This window comes from Lissotriton vulgaris, chromosome 6 (genome assembly GCF_964263255.1).
Source record: "Lissotriton vulgaris chromosome 6, aLisVul1.2, whole genome shotgun sequence".
Lineage (NCBI taxonomy): Eukaryota > Metazoa > Chordata > Amphibia > Caudata > Salamandridae > Lissotriton > Lissotriton vulgaris.
In genome coordinates, this window is record NC_141694.1 from 1,912,192,810 (window position 1) to 1,912,211,204 (window position 18,395).

The 18,395-nt window shown below is 55.3% G+C and overlaps 1 long non-coding RNA gene across 1 annotated transcript in view; it reads left to right on the forward strand.

Annotated features, from left to right (window-relative positions):
* The first annotated feature begins 829 nt into the window (after window positions 1-829).
* Window positions 830-18,395, forward strand: part of LOC147709898 (uncharacterized) — a 39,141-nt gene continuing 21,575 nt past the window's right edge. The window contains exon 1 of the long non-coding RNA XR_015296749.1: window positions 830-878. This is a non-coding gene — a long non-coding RNA (uncharacterized LOC147709898). The remainder of the gene's footprint in view (window positions 879-18,395) is intronic.

The window sequence follows — 18,395 nt, forward strand, 5'->3', positions numbered from 1 at the left end:
GTGAATGAATGAATGGATGTATGGATTAATGAATGGATGAATGGATGGATGAATGGATGAATGAATGGATGGATGAATGAATTGATGAATGAATGAATGAATGAATGGATGGATGAATGGATAGATGGATGAATGAATGGATGAAGGAATGAATGAATGAATGAATTAATGAATGAATGGATCAATGAATGAAGAATAAATTAATGGGCTGAGGTTTTCTGCCTTGTTGCTCCTGACACAGAAGACCCAGATGTGTCCAAATTCCATGTGAACAGCATAGTGCTGTGAGAGCCGCTGCTGCTCTGCAAGTCTTCGCAGCCACTTCAAAACTACTAGGTTCTGGTGCTAGTGTTTTCGATAACAACCCATTTGCATACTCAGGAGACTCTGAGGCTGCACCGGCCCCAGTCTGCGCTGCTGAACCCGCTGCTTGCGTGAGTTGACACTCGTGCTGGCCATGAGAGCATCAACACATGCCCCACGGCTGGGAAACAGCTCAAGTGTGCGCATGCGCAAAGGCTGAACCGTGGATGGTCCTTGCTCACGGATCTGCGCATGCTCAGAGGCTAAGATACCCATACTGTGCCGGTGCCACTGATCTGCGCATGATCAGAGGCTGATACGCCTATCATGACCGGCGGAGTAATGTCTGCGCATGCTCAGTGGTTGAGACGTGATTATGACCCGGGGAGTAATGTCTGCGCATGCTCAGTGGTTGAGAGTAGATCATGACCCATGGAGTAATGTCTGCGCATGCTCAGCGGTTGAGACGTCATTATGACCCACGAAGTAATGTCTGCGCATGCTCAGTGGTGTGCCGTGCTGTCTGGTGGAGGCCCTTCTGCTGCTGCAGTCATTGCAGGCCGCGGCCGGGGCAGGTAAGGACCCGGCGTTTAACTTTGTATGTTGAGAAGCTCTTGAACCTGGGAGAATCCGTGAGAACCTAAACAACCCCTTATTATACTACAAAGATCCTGAATGACCCTCAGGGAGGGATGGGAGGGATCCTGGGAAGAGAGGAGGGGGAGGGAGGTCACTCCAGCCCTGAGAAAGAGGTACAAAGAGGAGAGGAGGAGGAACAGAGAGCGGAGGGGGAGGGACAGAGAGAATAGGAGGAGGGACAGAGAGAGGAGGGGGAGGGACAGAGAGAAGAGGAGGAGGGACAGAGAGAGGAGGAGGAAGGACAGAGAGGAGGAGGGGGAGGGACAGAGAGAGGAGGAGAAACAGAGAGAGGAGGAGGGATAGAGAGAGGCGGAGGGACAGAGAGAGGAGGGGGAGGGACAGAGAGAGGAGGGGGAGGGACAGTGAGAAGAGGAGGAGGGACAGATAGAGGAGGGGGAGGGATGTCACTCCAGCCCAGAGAGAGAGGTACAGAGAGGAGAGGGAGCACAGGGAAGGAGAGAAGAGGAGGAGGGACAGAGAGAGGAGGGGGAGGGACAGAGAGAGGAGAGGGAGGGACAGAGAGAGGAGAGGGAGGGACAGAGAGAGGAGGGGGGGGGGGGACAGAGAGAGGAGGGAGAGGGTCAGAGAGAGGAGGAGGAGGGACAGAGAGGAGGAGGAGGAGGGACAGAGAGAGGAGGGGGGGACAGAGAGAGGAGGGACAGAGAGAAGAGGAGGGAGAGGGACAGAGAGAAGAGGAGGGAGAGGGACAGAGAGAAGAGGAGGAGGGACAGAGAGAGGAGGGGGAGGGAGGTCACTCCAGCCCCGAGACAGAGGTACAGAGAGGAGAGGGAGCACAGGGAGAGCAGAGGGACAGAGAGAAGAGGAGGAGGGACAGAGAGAGGAGGGGGAGGTACAGAGAGAGGAGGAGAAAGGACAGAGAGAGGAGGAGGCGGGACAGAGGGAAGAGGAGGAGGGACAGAGAGAGGAGGGGGAGGGACAGAGAGAGGGGAAGGTGGGACAGAGAGAGGAGGGGGAGGGACAGAGAGAGGAGGGGGAGGGACAGAGACGAGGAGGAGGAGGGACAGAGAGGGAGGGACAGAGAGAGGAGGGGGAGGGACAGAGACGAGGAGGAGGGACAGAGAGAGGAGGAGGAGGGACAGAGAGGAGGGGGAGGAGGGACAGAGAGAGGAGAGGGAGGGGGAGGGGCAGAGAGAGGAGGAGGAGGGACAGAGAGAGGAGGAGGAGGAACAGAGAGGAGGAGGAGGGACAGAGAGAGGAGGAGGGACAGAGAGAGGAGGAACAGAGAGAGGAGGAGGAGGCACAGAGAGAGGAGGAGGTAAAGAGAGAAGAGGAGGAGGGACAGAGGGAGGAGTAGGGAGGAGGAGGAGGAGGGACAGAGAGAGGAGGAGGTAAAGAGAGAAGAGGAGGAGGGACAGAGAGAGGAGGGGGAGGGACAGAGAGAAGAGGAGGAGGGACAGAGAGAGGAGGAGGGACAGAGAGAAGAGGAGGAGGGACAGAGAGAGGAGGAGGAGGAAGGACAGAGAAGAGGAGGAGGGACAGAGAGAAGAGGAGGAGGGACATAGAGAAGAGGAGGAGGGACATAGAGAGGAGGAGGATGGACAGAGAGAGAAGGAGGAACAGAGAGAAGAGGAGGAGGGACATAGAGAAGAGGAGGAGGGACAGAGAGAGGAGGGGGAGGGACAGAGAGAAGAGGAGGAGGGACAGAGAGAGAAGGAGGGACAGAGAGAGAAGGAGGGACAGAGAGGAGGAGGAGGGACAGAGAGAGGAGGAGGAGGAGGCACAGAGAGAGGAGGGGGAGGGACAGAGAGAAGAGGAGGAGGGACAGAGAGAAGGAGGGATAGAGAGAGGATGAGGAGGCACAGAGAGAGGAGAAGGAGGGACAGAGAGAGGAGGAGGAGGCACAGAGAGAGGAGGAGGGACAGAGAGAAGAGGAGGAGGGACAGAGAGAGGAGGAGGAGGGACATAGAGAGGAGGGGGAGGGACAGAGAGAGGAGGGGGGACAGAGAGAGGAGGAGGAGGGACAGAGAGAGGAGGAGGAGGCACAGAGAGAGGAGGAGGGACAGAGAGAAGAGGAGGAGGGACAGCGAGAGCAGGGGGAGGGACAGAGAGAAGGAGGAGGGACAGAGAGAGAAGGAGGGACAGAGAGGAGGAGGAGGGACAGAGAGGAGGAGGAGGGACAGAGAGAGGAGAAGGAGGGACAGAGAGGAGGGGGAGGGACAGAGAGAGGAGGGGGAGGCACAGAGAGAGGAGGAGGGACAGAGAGAAGAGGAGGAGGGACAGAGAGGAGGGGGAGGGACAGAGAGAGGAGGAGGAGGGACAGAGAGGAGGAGGAGGGACAGAGAGGAGGAGGAGGGACAGAGAGAGAAGGAGGAACAGAGAAAGGTGGAGGAGGGACAGAGAGGGGAGGAGGAGGGACAGAGAGAAGAGGAGGGACAGAGAGAGGAGAAGGAGGGACAGAGAGGAGAAGGAGGGACAGAGAGAGGAGGAGGAGGGACAGAGAGAGGAGGGGGAGGGACAGAGAGAGGAGAAGGAGGGACAGAGAGGAGGAGGAGGGACAGAGAGAGGAGAAGGAGGGACAGAGAGAAGAGGAGGAGGCACAGAGAGAGGAGGAGGGACAGAGAGAAGAGGAGGAGGGACAGAGAGAGAAGGAGGGACAGAGAGAGAAGGAGGACAGAGAGGAGGAGGAGGGACAGAGAGGACGACGAGGAGGAGGCACAGAGAGAGGAGAAGGAGGGACAGAGAGAAGAGGAGGAGGGACAGAGAGAAGGAGGGACAGAGAGGAGGAGGAGGGACAGAGAGAGGAGGAGGAGGAGGCACAGAGAGAGGAGAAGGAGGGACAGAGAGAAGAGGAGTAGGGACAGAGAGAGAAGGGGGAGGGACAGAGAGAGGAGGGGGGACAGAGAGAGGAGGAGGAGGGACAGAGAGAGGAGGAGGAGGCACAGAGAGAGAAGGAGGGACAGAGAGAAGAGGAGGAGGGACAGAGAGAGGAGGGGGAGGGACAGAGAGAGGAGGGACAGAGAGAGGAGGAGGAGGCACAGAGAGAGGAGGAGGTACAGAGAGAAGAGGAGGAGGGACAGAGAGAGGAGGGGTAGGGACAGAGGAGGAGGAGGCACAGAGGGCGGAGGAGGGACAGAGAGAGGAAGAGGGACAGAGAGAAGAGGAGGAGGGACAGAGAGGAGGGGGAGTGACAGAGAGAGGAGGAGGAGGGACAGAGAGGAGGAGGAGGGACAGAGAGGAGGAGGAGGGACAGAGAGAGAAGGAGGAACAGAGAGAGGAGGAGGAGAGACAGAGAGAGGAGGAGGAGGGACAGACAGAGGAGGAGGAGGCACAGAGAGAGGAGGAGGGACAGAGAGAAGAGGAGGAGGGACAGAGAGAGGAGGAGGAGGGACATAGAGAGGAGGGGGAGGGACAGAGAGAGGAGGGGGGACAGAGAGAGGAGGAGGAGGGACAGAGAGAGGAGGAGGAGGCACAGAGAGAGGAGGAGGGACAGAGAGAAGAGGAGGAGGGACAGCGAGAGCAGGGGGAGGGACAGAGAGAAGGAGGAGGGACAGAGAGAGAAGGAGGGACAGAGAGGAGGAGGAGGGACAGAGAGGAGGAGGAGGAGGCACATATAGAGGAGAAGGAGGGACAGAGAGAAGAGGAGGAGGGACAGAGAGGAAGGGTGGGGACAGAGAGAGGAGGAGGAGGGACAGAGAGAGAAGGAGGGACAGAGAGGAGGAGGAGAGACAGAGAGGAGGAGGAGGGACAGAGAGGAGGGGGAGGGACAGAGAGAGGAGGAGGAGGGACAGAGAGGAGGAGGAGGGACAGAGAGGAGGAGGAGGGACAGAGAGAGAAGGAGGAACAGAGAAAGGAGGAGGAGGGACAGAGAGGGGAGGAGGAGGGACAGAGAGAAGAGGAGGGACAGAGAGAGGAGAATGAGGGACAGAGAGGAGAAGGAGGGACAGAGAGAGGAGGAGGAGGGACAGAGAGAGGAGGAGGAGGGACAGAGAGAGGAGGGGGAGGGACAGAGAGAGGAGAAGGAGGGACAGAGAGGAGGAGGAGGGACAGAGAGAGGAGAAGGAGGGACAGAGAGAGGAGGAGGAGGCACAGAGAGAGGAGGAGGGACAGAGAGAAGAGGAGGAGGGACAGAGAGAGAAGGAGGGACAGAGAGAGAAGGAGGACAGAGAGGAGGAGGAGGGACAGAGAGGACGAGGAGGAGGAGGCACAGAGAGAGGAGAAGGAGGGACAGAGAGAAGAGGAGGAGGGACAGAGAGAAGGAGGGACAGAGAGGAGGAGGAGGGACAGAGAGAGGAGGAGGAGGGACAGAGAGGAGGAGGAGGGACAGAGAGAGGAGAAGGAGGGACAGAGAGGAGGGGGAGGGACAGAGAGAGGAGGGGGAGGCACAGAGAGAGGAGGAGGGACAGAGAGAAGAGGAGGAGGGACAGAGAGGAGGGGGAGGGACAGAGAGAGGAGGAGGAGGGACAGAGAGGAGGAGGAGGGACAGAGAGGAGGAGGAGGGACAGAGAGAGAAGGAGGAACAGAGAAAGGTGGAGGAGGGACAGAGAGGGGAGGAGGAGGGACAGAGAGAAGAGGAGGGACAGAGAGAGGAGAAGGAGGGACAGAGAGGAGAAGGAGGGACAGAGAGAGGAGGAGGAGGGACAGAGAGAGGAGGAGGAGGGACAGAGAGAGGAGGGGGAGGGACAGAGAGAGGAGAAGGAGGGACAGAGAGGAGGAGGAGGGACAGAGAGAGGAGAAGGAGGGACAGAGAGAAGAGGAGGAGGCACAGAGAGAGGAGGAGGGACAGAGAGAAGAGGAGGAGGGACAGAGAGAGAAGGAGGGACAGAGAGAGAAGGAGGACAGAGAGGAGGAGGAGGGACAGAGAGGACGAGGAGGAGGAGGCACAGAGAGAGGAGAAGGAGGGACAGAGAGAAGAGGAGGAGGGACAGAGAGAAGGAGGGACAGAGAGGAGGAGGAGGGACAGAGAGAGGAGGAGGAGGAGGCACAGAGAGAGGAGAAGGAGGGACAGAGAGAAGAGGAGTAGGGACAGAGAGAGAAGGGGGAGGGACAGAGAGAGGAGGGGGGACAGAGAGAGGAGGAGGAGGGACAGAGAGAGGAGGAGGAGGCACAGAGAGAGAAGGAGGGACAGAGAGAAGAGGAGGAGGGACAGAGAGAGGAGGGGGAGGGACAGAGAGAGGAGGAGGAGGGACAGAGAGAGGAGGAGGAGGCACAGAGAGAGGAGGAGGTACAGAGAGAAGAGGAGGAGGGACAGAGAGAGGAGGGGTAGGGACAGAGGAGGAGGAGGCACAGAGGGCGGAGGAGGGACAGAGAGAGGAAGAGGGACAGAGAGAAGAGGAGGAGGGACAGAGAGGAGGGGGAGTGACAGAGAGAGGAGGAGGAGGGACAGAGAGGAGGAGGAGGGACAGAGAGGAGGAGGAGGGACAGAGAGAGAAGGAGGAACAGAGAGAGGAGGAGGAGAGACAGAGAGAGGAGGAGGAGGGACAGACAGAGGAGGAGGAGGCACAGAGAGAGGAGGAGGGACAGAGAGAAGAGGAGGAGGGACAGAGAGAGGAGGAGGAGGGACATAGAGAGGAGGGGGAGGGACAGAGAGAGGAGGGGGGACAGAGAGAGGAGGAGGAGGGACAGAGAGAGGAGGAGGAGGCACAGAGAGAGGAGGAGGGACAGAGAGAAGAGGAGGAGGGACAGCGAGAGCAGGGGGAGGGACAGAGAGAAGGAGGAGGGACAGAGAGAGAAGGAGGGACAGAGAGGAGGAGGAGGGACAGAGAGGAGGAGGAGGAGGCACATATAGAGGAGAAGGAGGGACAGAGAGAAGAGGAGGAGGGACAGAGAGGAAGGGTGGGGACAGAGAGAGGAGGAGGAGGGACAGAGAGAGAAGGAGGGACAGAGAGGAGGAGGAGAGACAGAGAGGAGGAGGAGGGACAGAGAGGAGGGGGAGGGACAGAGAGAGGAGGAGGAGGGACAGAGAGGAGGAGGAGGGACAGAGAGGAGGAGGAGGGACAGAGAGAGAAGGAGGAACAGAGAAAGGAGGAGGAGGGACAGAGAGGGGAGGAGGAGGGACAGAGAGAAGAGGAGGGACAGAGAGAGGAGAATGAGGGACAGAGAGGAGAAGGAGGGACAGAGAGAGGAGGAGGAGGGACAGAGAGAGGAGGAGGAGGGACAGAGAGAGGAGGGGGAGGGACAGAGAGAGGAGAAGGAGGGACAGAGAGGAGGAGGAGGGACAGAGAGAGGAGAAGGAGGGACAGAGAGAGGAGGAGGAGGCACAGAGAGAGGAGGAGGGACAGAGAGAAGAGGAGGAGGGACAGAGAGAGAAGGAGGGACAGAGAGAGAAGGAGGACAGAGAGGAGGAGGAGGGACAGAGAGGACGAGGAGGAGGAGGCACAGAGAGAGGAGAAGGAGGGACAGAGAGAAGAGGAGGAGGGACAGAGAGAAGGAGGGACAGAGAGGAGGAGGAGGGACAGAGAGAGGAGGAGGAGGAGGCACAGAGAGAGGAGAAGGAGGGACAGAGAGAAGAGGAGTAGGGACAGAGAGAGAAGGGGGAGGGACAGAGAGAGGAGGGGGGACAGAGAGAGGAGGAGGAGGGACAGAGAGAGGAGGAGGAGGCACAGAGAGAGAAGGAGGGACAGAGAGAAGAGGAGGAGGGACAGAGAGAGGAGGGGGAGGGACAGAGAGAGGAGGAGGAGGGACAGAGAGAGGAGGAGGAGGCACAGAGAGAGGAGGAGGTACAGAGAGAAGAGGAGGAGGGACAGAGAGAGGAGGGGTAGGGACAGAGGAGGAGGAGGCACAGAGGGCGGAGGAGGGACAGAGAGAGGAAGAGGGACAGAGAGAAGAGGAGGAGGGACAGAGAGGAGGGGGAGTGACAGAGAGAGGAGGAGGAGGGACAGAGAGGAGGAGGAGGGACAGAGAGGAGGAGGAGGGACAGAGAGAGAAGGAGGAACAGAGAGAGGAGGAGGAGAGACAGAGAGAGGAGGAGGAGGGACAGACAGAGGAGGAGGAGGGACAGAGAGAAGAGGAGGGACAGAGAGAGGAGGGGGAGGGTTAGAGAGAAGAGGAGGGACAGGGAGAGGAGAAGGAGGGACAGAGAGGAGGAGGAGAGACAGAGAGAGGAGGAGGAGGGACAGAGAGAAGAGGAGGAGGGACAGAGAGCGGAGGGGGAGGGACAGAGAGAGGAGAAGGAGGGACGGAGAGGAGGAGGAGGGACAGAGAGAGGAGGAGGAGGGACAGAGAGAGAAGGAGGAACAGAGAGAGGAGGAGGGGGGACAGAGAGAGGAGGAGGAGGGACAGAGAGAGGAGGGGAAGGGACAGAGAGAGAGAAGGAGGAACAGAGAGAGGAGGAGGAGGGACAGAGAGAGGAGGAGGAGGCACAGAGAGAGGAGGAGGAGGGACAGAGAGAAGAGGAGGAGGGACAGAGAGAGGAGGAACAGAGAGAGGAGGAGGAGGGACAGAGAGGGGAGGTTGAACAGAGAGAGGAGGAGGAGGGACAGAGAGAAGAGGAGGAGGGACAGAGAGAAGAGGAGGGACAGAGAGAGGAGAAGGAGGGACAGAGAGAAGAGGAGGAGGGACAGAGAGAGGAGGGGGAGGGACAGAGAGGAGGAGGAGGGACAGAGAGAGGGGGGGAGGGACAGAGGAGGAGGAGGGACAGAGAGAGGAGGGGGAGGGACAGAGAGAGGAGGGGGAGGGACAGTGAGAAGAGGAGGAGGGACAGATAGAGGAGGGGGAGGGATGTCACACCAGCCCAGAGAGAGAGGTACAGAGAGGAGAGGGAGCACAGGGAAGGAGAGAAGAGGAGGAGGGACAGAGAGAGGAGGGGGAGGGACAGAGAGAGAGGAGGGAGAGGGTCAGAGAGAGGAGGAGGAGGGACAGAGAGGAGGAGGAGGAGGGACAGAGAGAGGAGGGGGGGACAGAGAGAGGAGGGACAGAGAGAAGAGGAGGGAGAGGGACAGAGAGAAGAGGAGGGAGAGGGACAGAGAGAAGAGGAGGAGGGACAGAGAGAGGAGGGGGAGGGAGGTCACTCCAGCCCTGAGACAGAGGTACAGAGAGGAGAGGGAGCACAGGGAGAGCAGAGGGACAGAGAGAAGAGGAGGAGGGACAGAGAGAGGAGGGGGAGGTACAGAGAGAGGAGGAGAAAGGACAGAGAGAGGAGGAGGCGGGACAGAGGGAAGAGGAGGAGGGACAGAGAGAGGAGGGGGAGGGACAGAGAGAGGGGAAGGTGGGACAGAGAGAGGAGGGGGAGGGACAGAGAGAGGAGGGGGAGGGACAGAGACGAGGAGGAGGAGGGACAGAGAGGGAGGGACAGAGAGAGGAGGGGGAGGGACAGAGACGAGGAGGAGGGACAGAGAGAGGAGGAGGAGGGACAGAGAGGAGGGGGAGGAGGGACAGAGAGAGGAGAGGGAGGGGGAGGGGCAGAGAGAGGAGGAGGAGGGACAGAGAGGAGGAGGAGGGACAGAGAGAGGAGGAGGAGGAACAGAGAGGAGGAGGAGGGACAGAGAGAGGAGGAGGGACAGAGAGAGGAGGAACAGAGAGAGGAGGAGGAGGCACAGAGAGAGGAGGAGGTAAAGAGAGAAGAGGAGGAGGGACGGAGAGAGGAGGAGGAGGGACAGAGGGAGGAGTAGGGAGGAGGAGGAGGAGGGACAGAGAGAGGAGGAGGTAAAGAGAGAAGAGGAGGAGGGACAGAGAGAGGAGGAGGAGGGACAGAGAGAGGAGGGGGAGGGACAGAGAGAAGAGGAGGAGGGACAGAGAGAGGAGGAGGGACAGAGAGAAGAGGATGAGGGACAGAGAGAGGAGGAGGAGGAAGGACAGAGAAGAGGAGGAGGGACAGAGAGAAGAGGAGGAGGGACATAGAGAAGAGGAGGAGGGACATAGAGAGGAGGAGGATGGACAGAGAGAGAAGGAGGAACAGAGAGAAGAGGAGGAGGGACATAGAGAAGAGGAGGAGGGACAGAGAGAGGAGGGGGAGGGACAGAGAGAAGAGGAGGAGGGACAGAGAGAGAAGGAGGGACAGAGAGAGAAGGAGGGACAGAGAGGAGGAGGAGGGACAGAGAGAGGAGGAGGAGGAGGCACAGAGAGAGGAGAAGGAGGGACAGAGAGAAGAGGAGGAGGGACAGAGAGAAGGAGGGATAGAGAGAGGATGAGGAGGCACAGAGAGAGGAGAAGGAGGGACAGAGAGAAGAGGAGGAGGGACAGAGAGAGGAGGAGGAGGCACAGAGAGAGGAGGAGGGACAGAGAGAAGAGGAGGAGGGACAGAGAGAGGAGGAGGAGGGACATAGAGAGGAGGGGGAGGGACAGAGAGAGGAGGGGGGACAGAGAGAGGAGGAGGAGGGACAGAGAGAGGAGGAGGAGGCACAGAGAGAGGAGGAGGGACAGAGAGAAGAGGAGGAGGGACAGCGAGAGCAGGGGAGGGACAGAGAGAAGGAGGAGGGACAGAGAGAGAAGGAGGGACAGAGAGGAGGAGGAGGGACAGAGAGGAGGAGGAGGAGGCACATATAGAGGAGAAGGAGGGACAGAGAGAAGAGGAGGAGGGACAGAGAGGAAGGGTGGGGACAGAGAGAGGAGGAGGAGGGACAGAGAGAGAAGGAGGGACAGAGAGGAGGAGGAGAGACAGAGAGGAGGAGGAGGGACAGAGAGAGGAGGAGGAGGGACAGAGAGGAGGAGGAGGGACAGAGAGAGGAGAAGGAGGGACAGAGAGGAGGGGGAGGGACAGAGAGAGGAGGGGGAGGCACAGAGAGAGGAGGAGGGACAGAGAGAAGAGGAGGAGGGACAGAGAGGAGGGGGAGGGACAGAGAGAGGAGGAGGAGGGACAGAGAGGAGGAGGAGGGACAGAGAGGAGGAGGAGGGACAGAGAGAGAAGGAGGAACAGAGAAAGGAGGAGGAGGGACAGAGAGGGGAGGAGGAGGGACAGAGAGAAGAGGAGGGACAGAGAGAGGAGAAGGAGGGACAGAGAGGAGAAGGAGGGACAGAGAGAGGAGGAGGAGGGACAGAGAGAGGAGGAGGAGGGACAGAGAGAAGAGGAGGAGGGACAGAGAGAGGAGGGGGAGGGACAGAGAGAGGAGAAGGAGGGACAGAGAGGAGGAGGAGGGACAGAGAGAGGAGAAGGAGGGACAGAGAGAGGAGGAGGAGGCACAGAGAGAGGAGGAGGGACAGAGAGAAGAGGAGGAGGGACAGAGAGAGAAGGAGGGACAGAGAGAGAAGGAGGACAGAGAGGAGGAGGAGGGACAGAGAGGACGAGGAGGAGGAGGCACAGAGAGAGGAGAAGGAGGGACAGAGAGAAGAGGAGGAGGGACAGAGAGAAGGAGGGACAGAGAGGAGGAGGAGGGACAGAGAGAGGAGGAGGAGGAGGCACAGAGAGAGGAGAAGGAGGGACAGAGAGAAGAGGAGTAGGGACAGAGAGAGAAGGGGGAGGGACAGAGAGAGGAGGGGGGACAGAGAGAGGAGGAGGAGGGACAGAGAGAGGAGGAGGAGGCACAGAGAGAGAAGGAGGGACAGAGGAAGAGGAGGAGGGACAGAGAGAGGAGGGGGAGGGACAGAGAGAGGAGGAGGAGGGACAGAGAGAGGAGGAGGAGGCACAGAGAGAGGAGGAGGTACAGAGAGAAGAGGAGGAGGGACAGAGAGAGGAGGGGTAGGGACAGAGGAGGAGGAGGCACAGAGGGCGGAGGAGGGACAGAGAGAGGAAGAGGGACAGAGAGAAGAGGAGGAGGGACAGAGAGGAGGGGGAGTGACAGAGAGAGGAGGAGGAGGGACAGAGAGGAGGAGGAGGGACAGAGAGGAGGAGGAGGGACAGAGAGAGAAGGAGGAACAGAGAGAGGAGGAGGAGAGACAGAGAGAGGAGGAGGAGGGACAGACAGAGGAGGAGGAGGGACAGAGAGAAGAGGAGGGACAGAGAGAGGAGGGGGAGGGTTAGAGAGAAGAGGAGGGACAGGGAGAGGAGAAGGAGGGACAGAGAGGAGGAGGAGAGACAGAGAGAGGAGGAGGAGGGACAGAGAGAAGAGGAGGAGGGACAGAGAGCGGAGGGGGAGGGACAGAGAGAGGAGAAGGAGGGACGGAGAGGAGGAGGAGGGACAGAGAGAGGAGGAGGAGGGACAGAGAGAGAAGGAGGAACAGAGAGAGGAGGAGGAGGGACAGAGAGAGGAGGAGGAGGGACAGAGAGAGGAGGGGAAGGGACAGAGAGAGAGAAGGAGGAACAGAGAGAGGAGGAGGAGGGACAGAGAGAGGAGGAGGAGGCACAGAGAGAGGAGGAGGAGGGACAGAGAGAAGAGGAGGAGGGACAGAGAGAGGAGGAACAGAGAGAGGAGGAGGAGGGACAGAGAGGGGAGGTTGAACAGAGAGAGGAGGAGGAGGAGGAGGGACAGAGAGAAGAGGAGGAGGGACAGAGAGAAGAGGAGGGACAGAGAGAGGAGAAGGAGGGACAGAGAGAAGAGGAGGAGGGACAGAGAGAGGAGAAGGAGGGACAGAGAGGAGGAGGAGGGACAGAGAGAGGAGGAGGAGGGACAGAGAGAGAAGGAGGAACAGAGAGAGGAGGAGGGGGGACAGAGAGAGGAGGAGGAAGGACAGAGAGGAGGAAGAGGCACAGAGAGAGGAGGGAAGGGACAGAGAGAGGAGAAGGAGGGACAGAGAGGAGGAGGAGGGACAGAGAGAGGAGGAGGAGGGACAGAGAGAGGAGGAGGTAAAGAGAGAAGAGGAGGAGGGACAGAGAGGAGAGGAGGGACAGAGAGAGGAGGAGGAGGAGGCAGAGAGAGAGGAGGAGGCAGAGAGAGGAGGAGGAGGGACAGAGAGGAGGAGGAGGCACAGAGAGAGGAGGAGGAGGTGGGACAGAGAGGAGGAGGAGGGACAGAGAGAGAGGAGGAGGCACAGAGGGAGGAGTAGGGAGGAGGAGGAGGAGGGACAGAGAGAGGAGGAACAGAGAGAGGAGGAACAGAGAGAGGAGGAGGTAAAGAGAGAAGAGGAGGAGGGACAGAGAGGAGAGGAGGGACAGAGAGAGGAGGAGGAGGCAGAGAGAGGAGGAGGATGGTCAGAGAGAGGAGGAGGCACAGAGAGAGGAGGAGGAGGTGGGACAGAGAGAGGAGGAGGAGGGACAGAGATAGAGGAGGAGGGACAGAGGGAGGAGGAGGAGAGAAGAGGAGGAGGGACAGAGAGAGGAGGAGGAGGGACAGATAGAGGAGGAGGAACAGAGAGAGGAGGAGGAGGGACAGAGAGGAGGAGGGACAGAGAGGAGGAGGGACAGAGAGGAGGAGGAACAGAGAGAGGAGGAACAGAGAGAGAAGGAGGAACAGAGAGAGGAGGTCCAGAGAGGAGGAGGAGGCACAGAGGAGAGGAGGAGGTACAGAGAGAGGAGGAACAGAGAGAGGAGGAGGAACAGAGAGAGGAGGAGGAACAGAGAGGGGAGGAGGAGGCACCTAGGAGAGGAGGAGGTACAGAGAGGAGGAACAGAGAGAGGAGGAGGAACAGAGAGAGGAGGAGGAGGTACAGAGAGAGGAGGAGGAGGGACAGAGAGAAGAGGAGGAGGTACAGAGAGAGGAGTAGGTACAGAGAGAAGAGGGACAGAGAGGAGGAGGAGGTACAGAGAGAGGAGGAGGTACACAGAGAAGAGGAAGAGCGAGAGGAGGAGGGACAGTGAGGAAGAGGTACAGAGAGTGGAGGAGGTACAGAGAGAGGAGGAGGTACAGAGAGACGAGGAAGAGAGAGAGTAGGAGGAGGTACAGAGAGAAGAGGAAGAGAGGGAGGAGGAAGAACAGAGAGAGGAGGAGGAGGTACAGAGAGAGGAGGAGGAGGTACAGAGAGAGGAGGGAGTACAGGGAGAAGAGAGGGACAGAGGAGGAGGAGGCAGAGGGAGGCCACTCCAGCCCTGACCCAGAGGTACAGAGAGAAGAGGGTCTATAGGGAGAGCAGAGGTACAGGGGACGGAGGAGGTACTGGGGGAAGGAGAGAATCAGAGGAAGGTGGCACCAGCCCGAGTTACAACCTTTGAGCAAGAGGTACACATAGAGAGTGAAGGCACTTAGGTATGAGGAGAGAGAGGGAGGAGAAAAAAATAATTAGAGAAGGTTACCACCAGCCTAACACAGAGGTACGGAGAGAAGAGGTGCACATAGTGAAGAGAGGTACTGGGGATAAACAGGGAGAAGAAGAGAATCAGAGGAAGATACCACCAGCCCTGAGTTACAACTCAGCAGACGCGAGAGGTACAGGAGGGGAGAGGCAGAGGAGCAGAAGGAAGTCCTCACCAGCTCTGGTTTGCAGCTCAGCAGGGGGAGGTACAGCGATAGAGAAGGAAGTCTTCTCACCGCCTCCTCTATCTAACAGACCCACACCACCCTCTCATAGCTGCCAAAGTTTCAGAATGCCTATGTGTGACATTTTCCTAAAGGTCGAAACTCAATATGTCTGCCTTGAACTCCAACCTAGAGTCCAACCATCCAAGGCTACATAAGTCTGTTTGTCCTGACGTGTCTATCATTGATAGGTCGATTAGATTGCTGCTTGATTCCCTTATTCTGATCATAACCAAAAATCATCATAGAACCTTTGCACTGGCCCTCTGGTTCAAAGATAGACTATGGAATACCAAACAGAATTGTACATCTCTGGAGAGAATGTGGCAAAAATCCTACTGCACTGGTATTAAAGCAAACTATAAGATGGTCATAAAAGAATAACATCAATCAAATAAGTTTTTATTTGTTTTGGTACTCAACTGAGGACCACAAATATAACACAATTACAAAGAATGAAATCACAATTATTAATAAAGTATTAAAAATGACTTTAGAAATTTAAAAAGATTATAACATACCCATTCATTGGGTGGTTGTTTACATACAAGTAGTAGGTTTTTTACATTTACAATTCTACATTTGGTATATATTGGGTCAAGAAATCTAGACCGTGCTGCAACTATATTTGGATGAGGACAAACAAATAACATATGCTCAATGTCCTGATCTCCTCCATGACAGAATTTACATTTCGGAGATTCATCCGCTGACCATCTTGCAGTAAAAGTTTGCAGTGGTAGGATGCCTAGGCGCAACATTGTTATTGCCCTTCTTACACCGTGGGTAAGGGAAAACCCAACATATGGCTTTATATTCCAATGTTTCAATGTAGAGTTTGTACGAAGTTAGCTTATTACAATGTGCACAATCAAGGTCGAAGCTCAATCTTGGAGTAAAACATTTTAGAAAGAGCTTCAACTGAGAGATAGACCAGGTGAGCAAGATATCTTTAGTAAGATTAGCAATTTTAAATGCTGCAGTCATATTCCTATAAAAAATATACTTTAAAAGAATAACATAAAAGCTGCTACTTGGCTAGCACCTCCTACTTCTCTGACAGATTTTGTGCATCCCAAACTGCTTGAAAACTTTATTATAAGTAGTTGAAACACTTTCTGACCCTGAGAATACAGCCCAAACCGTTTCACTCTCTCTGAAGTTCAGTGTGATGAGCTAGGTGCTTTCTTTTCAGGGCACAAAGTATCGGGACTGGGATGGCACCAGTCCCCTTTTACGTGCCATGTTCTGAATCCTCCAATGGAAGCAGATGTATGTGATTTTTGAAACATATAAATTAACATAATGGTGTCGACTTCACTTGAAAACAAGCATTGAGAAAGGCATCATGTCAAAACGTGTCTGCCTGAAGCAAACAGGAAATGTATTACCCTGTGAGTGCTCTCTGCTGTTTCTTTGAAACTAAAAGAATATTTACATGAGTCCACCTGTATCAAAATAAGGAGGCACCCTCCTCTGGGTTCAGCAAGACCTGGTGAAAATGCTGTGAACATGCTGCATTATTTTATCCTTAACATGTATATATGTCACTGCATAGATTTCATATAAGTTGTTTGATTAGATGCTTATGGGTCCCTGTTTATTGCATTTATCCATCAAAACATGTAAATATTATCAGGCCAATTGTATCTATAAGTGCTTCACTCCTAACTCGTTTATGCGGCGGCAATTCCGCTGCGGTGCAATGGGTTTAATGAGTGGGTGGGGCCACGTCAGCCAACGGACATGCATAGCACAACGAAGGTAGTGCGGGCCACGGCCTTTGGCCGACAGAAGCACGCAAGGGGTTAAAATATTAAGGAAAACATAAAAATAAAATACACAAGTGAATTAGCTTTTACTTTCAGAAACACCGGAAAGTCTGACTTTCTGATTATCTGTCCATACTTGCACCTATGGAACTTTATACAATGCAATTTTATATCACCTTATTATTTTCCTTATACATGTATGCCCTCCTTTCTATGTAGTTGTGTATCTATATATTTATTACTTTACTCCTAAATGTAAAAAGAAAGATAGAAAAAAGCCTTCAACTTCCTCCAGTGCACTACTCGATGTCTCACTCTATACCTCTCTCAATATATCCTCTACCTTGACTGTCTGACTTATCCCAAACCTAATTCTACTAATATAATTGCCCTACGTTCCGTTCTTGACTCCTCTATCCTTCCCTTAATCAACTCAAACCTCATCTTACTACTATGACCCTTTTTAGACTCTTCCCTCCTATAATCACCCCAAACCTCATCCTGACTTCGGAAGATAGAGGTTGTCGTTCCCTTTACTCGATGGGTATGAAAATTCGTCTTGAGATTTCTTGAAAAGAAATTGCTTTTCCCTCAGACAAAGGAGGGCACACATATATGTATTGAAGCCTAATATTGCTGAAGATTCTCTCTTATATGATTTTTCAATGATTTGGTTCCAAAGAGCGCAAGGTGATTTTTCCAGTTACAAATAACATCTGGAAGTAGGTTACTATTCACAACCCTGATGAATTCCTTGTAGGACGAAACGCGCTGGCTGCACTGAACATGTATATGTATCTGCGAAAGGAATACAAATATATCAAGAAGTTTCCAATCTTAACCCCTTCACTGCGGCGGCTATTCCGCTGCAGTGCTAAGGGGGCGGGGCGGCCGCATGCTGGTGACGGAACCGCTCCGTTAACAGCCTCGGTTGAGCTGTGCTCATGACGGAGCGGTTCCGTCATGGCCCGCCCCGCTCAATAGAATGCTCAGCGCAGGCACCGAATTCGCGCCGCGCATGAGCGGCAAGCGGGCCATGATGGAACCTCTCCGTCATCAGCACAGCGCACCCACAGCTGATGACGGAGGGGTTCCGTCATCAGCGTGCAAGGGGTTAAAGCACATGACTAAGTGCATGATTAATGCCAACTCCGAATGATTTGGGTTGAACGGATTATTGATATTGTGGTCATGAAGTTGTGATGTTTTGATGGTATAAATGTTAGTAATCAAGTACCTAATCCACAGAATAATATATGTTTAGATAACAGTTCTGTGTTATTTTTTTAAATGACCCCAAACCTCATCAAACTATTAAGCTCTCCCAAATAACACTATCTAGACTCTTCCCTCCTGTGTCCCTCCCTTATCCTATTCAATCAAACTAACAGACTCTCATGACCACCGCTCTGGTTCACACACATTTCCCTATACGACTCTACCAACAATCCTTTGGATTCCAGAGTAATGTGTTACTCGCTGAAAAGCGCTTCAACTCCTCATAAAGGGTAGTAAGTGCTATAAAGTCAACTACAACCTTGGGGCCACTTAGACTTGGGCGAAATGTGTTCCTTTACGGGCCAGTTGCATGAAATCACCCTTATCTATAAGGCGCTGTTGGCACAGACACAAAATGAGCTGAGTGACTTGACAGACCGATGATCTCAAGATATGGGGCAAGTACTCATGGAAGGGAACTGGCACAAAATCCTATGCACATTCTGATTAATACAAATCAACTACATTCATAGAGCAGATCCTACACCGAAACGCATTGGTCTTATGTTCACAGGGACTCAGGCGGCATTCTCCCGTAGCCGGGAAACTGAGGCAGGACTTTTTGCATATGGTATGGGGGTGCCCAGTCCTTACCTCTTCTTGGGACCCAGAGGTGAACTACATTATTACTGCCACCCGCCACAGGCCACGGACCGCAGAATCAACAGGGCCCCAGCGACCTGCCTATTGGTCTTTTTTCACACTTTTGTAAATCTCCCAAAGGACCTACGCTGCAGGGATGGGGTAAGTAGGGGGGGACAAAGGGGGCTGCTTGAAAGGGGGCAGCACCCAACATTGAGGCACGAAAGGGAGCCCTGACCGCGCACAAGCATTGGACCTGATTGTGAGGGACTGACTAAATATAGATGGGGCAACGGTTAATACAACTATCGGAGGACATTTCTACCGAAGGGGACTGACCCAAAGCACTCATAGAGGTGCAGACACATGTTCTACGATACACAACATGAGGTGATACTCTGCCCTCATGTAGCAGAATAGTCCAATACCTGGCCCTGCTTCACTCTCACCCATTATCTCCATTGGCTGTGGCATCGCCCCTAGGGAAGCTATGCTGGTTACACCCCTTTTCCTCTCATGGCGAATGACCTTCACTGCACACACCACTTTCCCTTTTCTCCACATCTCAATTCATGACGGCCTTTTCTGCATTAGATGCATA